Source organism: Astatotilapia calliptera, chromosome 23, assembly GCF_964374335.1.
Source record: "Astatotilapia calliptera chromosome 23, fAstCal68.1, whole genome shotgun sequence".
In the NCBI taxonomy this organism is placed as follows: Eukaryota; Metazoa; Chordata; class Actinopteri; order Cichliformes; family Cichlidae; genus Astatotilapia; species Astatotilapia calliptera.
Window position 1 is genome coordinate 24,464,935 of NC_137443.1, and position 9,800 is coordinate 24,474,734.

Below are 9,800 nucleotides of genomic sequence, written 5' to 3' on the forward strand. Positions count from 1 at the left end.
ATCTCCAGAAGAGTGGCGCAGCGGAAGCGTGCTGGGCCCCTAACCCAGAGGTCGATGCATCAAAACCATCCTCTGCTAGCACTTTTAGACAGAAGCTGGATTAGAAATGGTTCCTCTTTGCACTCACTGGCCATGTCTTTAAATCTTCACAGATTTAACAAGGTGCTGGAAACATTCCTCAAAGATTTTGTTGGAGGCCTATCTCCCCTCACCACACTCCCTGCCAGTGACTGATGCCCTCAGGGGTCGGTGCGTTGGTGGTTCTTGGTGTCCGGGGCTGGGCACTCAGGTATGTACCAGCTCACTCCCGCTGACTACTTGGCGGGGCCTGGTGCCTGTTGCTCGGTCAGGCCGTCGGGCCTGTGGCTCGGTTCACTCTGGCACAGCTGGCTGCCGGCAGAGCCGGCGGGCATGCCACTGCAGCCCCCTCTGGCTTCTGCTCCGGGGCTACTGGGTGACCCCTCATCTGGGGCTCTCCTCAGCTCTTCCCAGGAGGGAGGCACGGATGCCCCTCCGGTGGTCCTCCTTGGGCTCTCGCACTCTGGGGCCTCTGGATGTCTGGAGCCTGGATCTCCTCCATGCCTGCTTCATGGGGACAGGGCTATGGCTCTCTACACCCTCTAGCAGACCGTTACATGGGGAAACCTTTTGAATACAAGCGCGCTGATCCACACAGGTGTGCACACGGGTGTTCACTGTTCATAGACATAAACTACAGCTTTATTGGCTGCTATTTCCAAGCACATCATGCGCTGTTGGTCCTGCGTACAACAACATTCAATATTTAGTATTTACTGCTGTTTACACTTAGCTAGATTAACGTGATGGTGTTGTGTTTAGTATATTGCTCTGGGTTGTTTTTGCTTGTTTTCTCTTCTTTTTCTCTCAACAGGTGATCCAGGAGATTTTTTTTCTCTTCTTTCTCTTTTTAAGTGCCCTTTCTCACTGTCCCTCTTCCCTTCTGTTTTTCTTTTCCTTCCTCTTTCTTTCTCCCTTTCCTATCCCTCACTCATGTCTGTCCCATCTGTAACAACTGAAAATAAAATAAAATAAATAATAACAACAAAGGTCGCTCAGATGGACCAATACGGCAAGGCCATGATGATCCATTTGGCAAAGTAAATCCATTGGGTCTCCTTGTTGGTCTTCAGACAACAATTCTGACGGCTAAAGAACCAAATGGGACAGGCAAAAATATATATATATATTTTGTTGACATGACTGCATCACACTGTTGCTGCTGATTTGTCCGCTGCACATCCACGATTATAATCTCCTGTTCCACCTCATCCCAAAGGTGTGCTGTTGGACTGAGATCTGGTGACTGTTCGAAACCTGTTTGATATATAAAAAAAACACAAAACGAAGCAACATGTGCTGAAAAATAACACAATGAGTTCTAGGAATTATTCTCAGCTCTTCTCGTTTAAAGGTATCCCTGTTGAATTGACACAAACACAAATATGAGTGTCTCTCATGGCCATGGATGTTCGCTTGGCTCCACACTTCACTTGAGAGTCCCGTAAGTATTTGGCAGCGCTGCCTGATACCGAGCCTGTTTGAGGAAGCAACATGCTTTGATGTTTACAACAGATTTATCAGGACGGGGCTCAGATGTGTTTCAGTGGGATTTGTGCTCATATTCAAGACTTTCTGCACGCTCAACACGTGTCACACATGTCTGTGGTTGGGATGATTGCTTTATAGGAATGATACTCATCTCAACTATGTATCTAAGGCATACAGACAAAAAAAAAAAGAAGCACAGGCATCATTTCCTTAAAATTTGCAAACTAGAAACAAACCCCTCTAAACTAAGAAAAACAGCATCTCACAGTTTATTTGGGTTTCAAATGTCCCAATATCAGAGCTTCTGCTCAGAAGAGAGCAGGAAAAACTTTGAAGCTGATGAATAAGATTGTGCATTAAAGAAATCTATGAAAACTAATATTTCTGCTCCCGTTTTCCCCCTCAAATCTACACTTTATTAAACATGAGGAACTGAACCACATTTGTATGTCAGTTTTGGCGTTAAGGGTTTAAGGTTATGCACACGTTAGCCCGGGGGTGTCAAACACGTGGGCCAAAGGGATCAATCTGGCACGCTGGTTCCACAGAAAGTCATTAATAATTTCAGTTTTGCAGTAATGTAGACAGTGAGGGTACCTGGACCCGGGGTACAGAGTATGTTTGGGGTGTGTGATTGTGTGTACATGTCGATGTATGTCTATCCCTACGTTGGGTGAGTGTTAAGTATTTGTATATGTGTGCATGAGGGTGGGAATGCATGTTTGTGTCTGTGTGTGCCTGTTTGTCTGTGTCTATATGCCAGGTCAGGCCTTAGACTCCACCTCTCTGGGAACTCCCAGGCCCTCCAAAGTATGGAGGCCTATCTCCCCTCACCACACTCCCTGCCGGTAACTGATGCCCTCAGGGGTCGGTGCGTTGGTGGTTCTTGGTGTCCGGGGCTGGGCACTCAGGTATGTACCAGCTCACTCCTGGTGGCTACTTGGCGGGGCCTGGCACCTGATGTTCAGTCAGGCCTCTTAGGGGGCCGTCGGGCCTCCGGTCTCTGGGCCTGCGGCTCGGTTCACTCTGGCACAGCTGGCTGCCGGCAGAGCCGGCGGGCATGCCAGTGCAGCCCCCTCTGGCTTCTGCTCCGGGGCTACTGGGTGACCCCTCATCTGGGGCTCTCCTCAGCTCATCCCAGGAAGGAGGCACGGATGCCCCTCCAGTGGTCCTCCTTGGGCTCTCACACTCTGGGGCCTCTGGATGTCTGGAGCCTGGATCTCCTCCATGCCTGCTTCATGGGGACGGGGCTATGGCTCTCTACATCCTCTAGCAGACCGTTACATGGGGAAACCTTTTGAATACAAGCGCACTGATCCACACAGGTGTTCACTGTTCATAGACATAAACTACACCTTTATTGGCTGCTATTTCCAAGCACATTGTGCACTGTCGGTCCTGCTTACTACACAACAACATTCAATATTTAGCATTTACTGCTGTTTACACTTAGCTAGATTGATGTTGTGTTTAGTATGTTGCTCCGTTTTTTGTTTTGTTTTGTTGCTTGTTTTCTCTTCTTTTTCTCTCAACAGGTGATCCAGGAGATTTTTTTTCTCTTCTTTCTCTTTTTAAGTGCCCTTTCTCACTGTCCCTCTTCCCTTCTGTTTTTCTTTTCCTTCATCTTTCTTTCTCCCTTTCCTATCCCTCAGTCATGTCTGTCCCGTCTGTAACAACCGGAAATAAAATAAATAATAACAACAAAGGTCGCTCAAATGGACCAATACGGCAAGGCCGTGATGATACATTTGGCAAAGTAAATCCATTGGGTCTCCTTTAATTCTGACGGCTAAAGAACCAAATGGGACAGGCAAAAAAAATTTTTTTTTTAAAAAGTAATGTAGACAGCTGTGCCGGATGTGGTGAAACCACACAGCAGTGCAGCTTTGGGGTAAGCTGTTTAGAAGTTTAGATTGCAAACAAGTAAAATATAAAATTTTATAGCGATAAAAATTTTCTGTGACCTGCAAATTCGAAAAAAAAAAAGACAAAAGGCCTTAAAACTTGAGCTTAAAAGCCTGAGTGTGGTTTTTAATTACCCACATACAGAAGGTATTCGACCTCTGACCTTTGCTTCAAGCTCAATATATTGATCTGAAGGTGAAAGTGATAATAATGTCATAAAGATCTGTTTAACTCTGCCATTGTTTGTATTGACAGCATACAGACATATAGTATAATATATAAGGCTTCTAAATATCACATTACTTTATTTTTGACTTTGTTATGTTGCTGACGATCTGCTGGAGGTTTCTTCCTGTTAAAAAGGTGTTTTTCCTTCCCACTGTCACCAAAGTGCTTACTGGTAAGCAGTCATCTCTCTGTTATTGAAGGGTCTTTACCTTACAGTATAAAGCAGCTTAAGGCGGCTGTTCTTGTGATTTGGTGCTGTATAAATGAAATTAAACTGAACTGAATAACAATTTGAAACTTTAAACAAAATAAACTTGAAATTTACCCACATAAATAAAAAATATTATGTGTTTTAATATAAAGTATATTAAAAGGGTTAAAAGGGGTTCAATAGGGCAAATAACAAGAGCCTACATTTTTGACTTGTTTTTACTACAAACTTACTATACATATATGTATATAGCTGCCTTGGTGTAGGTTTGCACTCTCAGAGTGCTTCTTGTTCCTTTTGGTGGTTCAGTGAAAGTTAATGCTAAAAGTGTTGAGTTTTGCACAGCTACGATGCCACTTGCAGAATCAGACTAACATCAGCGCTGCCTTAAAAAATTATTCTTTGCCCTCGTGAACACGAAGCAGTCATTTTGAGTCAAATGCATCTTAATTGAATAAAATCAAAGGTTTATTTGTTTAAAAAAATGGTTTTTAAGGAAAATATGCTTGGGATACACTGGATGCCTACCAGTAAAGTTAATCTCATTTTGACCAGTTTCCATTACATTTAACGTTTTACAGCATGAACGTTTTTTTCTTTTAACTAAAACTAAACTGAAAATAGATGTGAAAAAACATTTTGAACAAAAAACAGAGATAAAATATCTTTAATTTTAGTTTTTGTTCATTTTGGCCTTTTGACGCAGGCGTGCTTATTGAGATTTTGGATCACTCTACAAACTTGAGTTAATGATGTTCAAGAACTTCTGTGTTTTTATTTTACTACCTGTACTGATTTTCTCAAACCCTGCCTCTGAGACAGGCCCTTCACACTATAATTAAGATAATAATTAAAAAGACGAAGCTAATGAAACTAATGAAATCTAAATATTTGAAAACAATAAAAACTAAGGTAAAAATAAGAATATCCACTCTGGAAACTAAACGCAGCTAAACTGAATTAAATACAAAAACTCAAAATGAAATAAAAATAAACTACTAAATTACAATAACTCTTCCACATATGTAACATGATTACACAAAAATTTCTATGTAATCTATGTAATCAAATTAAAAATTAAGTTAAATACATTTTGTTCATTTTCTGAGCGCAAAGGAAAGTCACTTTTTACACTTCCCAAAATTAAAAGGGTTAATATCTCAAGTTTTCATGATATTTCCTCAATTTTATTTTTATATTTAAACCTTTTACATTTTAATTAAGTAATAAAAATGTAAATGAAATAGATTTAAATGTATATTTATATTTTATTAAAGTACTTTCTCTGAGTTTTGGCTTGTAAGTCTAAATTTTGCGACAATAACCACAAATGTTGACACCCCCCACCCCCCGAGTGAGCTGCATTTGAAATAAATGATCTGCCCATTTCCTCTTTTTGCCCATTGCCAGTACATACACATCATAACATGTGTTTATCCCACAGTCTGTGCATCGCAGGATCAGCGTGTGCATTATGGGCTCAGTACATTAAGTGTAATATGTGTGACTCATGGTGTAAATGACCACTTACACTTAAATACAGCTTGCTGTGATGTATTGTGGTGTACTGGAGATCCCCCTCCACCAGCAGCGCTAGGGGTAAATAAATACCCCTTAAAAGAATAAATGAGCTTGAGCAAAGTGGCCCTTTGAGTCCCCGTGTTTGTGGAGCAGCCATAATGGATTCTTTAGAGCCGTGAATGGTTTATAGGCATGACAGCCATGTTTCGGCACGATGGGCTTATCCCTACGCAAGGCGCTAAGGATATTAGGGAATCAGCGTAAAGCAGCATGGAAATGATGACTGGAGCAAAGCCTCAACTCGCTGGTATTATAAGCCCTCGATTCTCCAGCACTCCATCCTTAGGAAAGAAGGAGGGGGGAGGGGGGGGCGGACTTGGCAAAGCTCCACAGTGTGATATCCTCCATTATTTCTTGCTCCATCGCCGTTTTGGCTCTACAATTAGAAGGATGTCACTCAATCTGGGGGATCGGGCAAATTGAGAGGAGGTCAGTGTCGCCTATTGTGGCATTTCCTTTTCAAGACGGTGCTGGAATCCCTTTTGTCCATATGGAGGAGCTGGAAGACAGCCAGCACTCTAATGTCTGGCACTGAGTTGCCATGCATGACAACTGAAGCCCATAAGGTTCCCTAAATTAAATCCTTTTACTTTAGTTTCAGGGCGGATTTGCTGTTTTCACACCAACTGTTAATGTTTTTTTTTAATTATTATTATTAACAAAGTGAAACAGATACATTCTCTACTTTCTGCACATTTCAGCCCATTGCATGGTTTACCTGAGTCCACTGTGAGCTCACCAAACGAATATCTCCACCCAATCCACCCACGGTGGCTCGCTTGTCAAAGGCAGGCCACAACAGAAGGATGATTAATGTCCCACCTCTCACGCCCCACTGTGAATTAGAGACCACAGGTCGAAACTATTTTTCTTGGTGAGCAGGAGCACGCTCGTGGCGAAAAAATGGGGCAAACACTGTTTATCATCTGCCTGACGACAGCCCTCCTCGGGGCAAATTAACCATGCGGCCATATCGACTGGCACGGGCCGGGAGTCGGTGCCCCTTCACTTTGATTAATCTCCCCGTGTTCCTGTTCCAACTCTATCAAAGTAATCTAAGTGAAGACACACAGCATTGATCTGTAAACACAGCATATTACTGTACTGAAAACACACAAACACAAACACACAGAGGAGACAGGACCAAAATTACTGCAGGTGTGATTAGAAAAGGAAGCATTTTGTCTCATTTTTGATGATAAATATGTAGGATAATGAAGGGTTTTCATACATTGTACTGTAGTGCTACCTCCAAAGTGTTTACATGAACCGAGACACCGGCTTCTATTGTCTTGCCCGAACTCTTCCTCTTTGGGATTTTCTTTGGACAACAACAAATGGGATTATCTGGCTACAATAAAGTAAAGCTTAATTAGAAATGTTGCATTTCAGATTTGAAAATACAACAAGGAATAAAGGGTACGGGCATCAATGGATAACAGATATCTAATTGATTAAGTTAGAAATGGCATGCAGAGGAGCTAGGTGGAGGTGGGTTGCAAAACAGTCTGCAGAGGCATCAAGGTATGATATGGAATGGCACTGAGATTGCTTGCTGTGCCGCATGAAGACTCCAGTATATCCACTGGTAACGTCATCATACAGCCACTTCTATTTATGTTCACCATTAAGGTGCGGGTATCCACTGCAGTATTCTCCTATGGGTGTTGCCACTCAGACAGTAACCCTACATCAGCACTGATATAGGATGAGAAGAAGTCAAAAACAAGCCAGGTTACAGAAATTGAGAGTAAGTATTTGCACATACAATCATGTGAAAAAAAGGCTTTTCACAGGACTGATGCAGTCCACCCTCACCGCTTCCACCAGGGATTAAGAGGCTAAGTAGCAACCAACTAATCAAATACACTTGATTAATTGATAGTCAAGTGTGAGCACCTCTTTAATAGCAGAGGTTTGGGAAGTTTGTGGTTTGGAGCATTCAGGTGTCAGTTAATACCAAGGAGGAAAGATATCAGCAATGATGTTAGAAAAACAACCGGACATTTCCACACAATTTAAAGTCCATCATTCTGAAGTGAGAGAGATTTATTCACCTTTGGAAAAAATTCAAGACAGTTGCCAATCTTCCCAGGAGTGGGCATCCCAGCAAATTCACTCCAAGGTCAGATTGTGCAATACTCAGAGAAACTGAGAAAATACCCAAGAGCTACATGTGCAACTCTACAGGCCTCAGTTAGCACGTTAAAATCAAAATTCATGACAGTACAATTGGAAAAAGACTGAATAAGTTTGACTTGGAACAGCTTCTCTCTTCTTCTGCTTTTTTCCATCACTTGGCAGTAGGAACAGGAGTGTGTCCTTGGAGTAAATAAGCTGCTGTGGTCACAATGGGTTCAGGACTTCTTTGTGATTTTCTTCTATTTGTAATCAGTGGTTATGGTGCAGGCTTCCTCGATGGTCAATCACATTTTCTCCATATTTTCGGCGATGTGGTTTCTCCACTTTTTTCAGGGAGCGTTGCACCTTTCCTTGAGCTGGTCTTTCGCGCCATAGGAGCTTTGACAGTATCCGGTTTCTGTTCATTCGGCACACATGGCCAAACCATCAAAGTCCCCATCGTTGTAGCAACACATCTTAGGTTTGCAAAGTTGCATCTGAATAAACTACAAGACTTGTTTTGCAGTCACAGGACCTGGACACCTTGCAGTCATTGAGTTGAGCATTAACTCTTTCATATACCAAAGTATTGTAGAGTCAATGTGAGGCCATCTGTCTGACAGATGAAGCTTGACCTAAACAGGAGTCTTTGCAAAGGTCCGGTTGAAGTCCAGACCTCAACCTGACTGAAATGCTGTGGTGGGACCTTAAGAGAGCTGTGAATAAACCTCAGTGAACTGAAACAATGTTGTAAAGAACAGTGGGACAAAACTCCTCCGCAACAATGTGGGAGACTGATAAAGTCATACAGAAAACCATTACTGCTCGTTATTTCTGCTCAAGGTGGTTCTACGAGCTACTGAATCATGGGGTGGACTGTAGAAGAGCAAACTCAGTAAAGGACCAGATATAAAGTGCAATCATTTCAAACGAAAACTAAGACCACCTGCTGCTCAGCAGTCACAGCAGAAAGCTGTGGTTCACCACACGCTGCTGTATGTGATGCATGAAAACCATCAGCCAGCACTCCCTGTGGGAAACTTTGTTTTCATCTCAACGTATGAAGTTCATCTACAAACTTGTGCGTCACATAATGTTGTGTTAATCCATCTCTGCTCCGGCTGCACCGCATATGCAAAACAATCTGCTTTACATGTAGCCGTGCCAGCACGTTTGGCAAGCTCTGGCTGAGCTTTTTTCTTTTAATCATTATTGTGTTATTTCTGATAACTCATGTGGATCTGCCGTTTTAAATCCTGTTGCATAATGCTGACAGCACAGCTCTCCATTTGGCACATGGCGCTCACATGGAGTTGAGCAACGCGTGCAACATCCACTGGCTCTGCGGGGGTCATGGAGGTCGCCCGATAGACGTGTGACCTGGATCCAAAAAACAAAACCAGCGGCAGATACATGGCGTCAAACTCTGATCCATTAAGTTTAAATATAGAAACAAATTGTCATTGTGCTAAAAGAGGTGGAGCCAAGTTTGTCATTTTTTAACCTGTGCACAAACAAGTTTAGAGTTTAAGGTTGTGTCAGTGGCTGCTGTTAATTTATAACACCCCCCCCCCCCCCCCCAAAAAAAAAAAAAAAATCAGCAGGGATCGCTCCAGAGTGCCAGATCCCTGCAGACTTGTAGCTGCACCATGTGGCTGGCATGCTCGCCCTGCAAAACACGAGCTTTCAGTGAGGTGTGACTTTTTAGGATACGGACCGCTGCTCAAGAGAGAGTTTAGAAAGTGGTGTAGTAGAAGTGGCCTTTATAATTGTTTTAAAATGTTCTGCTCTCACTGGAATGTACCCTTTTTTCCCCTTTCTTCTTCTTTTTTTTTCTTTTTTAATTCGCCTCGTTTGTCATTTCGGGCAGATTATGCAGCTCTGTGGTTTTGCTGTCATGCAGCTTGGATTATCCTGTTCATGCTCTTCTTTTGCTTTTTGTTATGCTTTAAAAAGCTTTTTCTTTTACTTCACCAACACACATGTCAAGATTTATCTGGTACAAAAACAAAGTGTGCGGTAAGAACGTGGTACCATGGTGCCACAGGCACAAACACAGGACCTTTTTTTCAGTAAAGTTCTAGCTTAGTGAAAGAGTAAATTGTAAAAACACCTGCAAGAAGATGTATTTTTTTTCTTACCAGATGTTGTTTTCATATTCGTGTTAATGAAATAAATCCTTTAA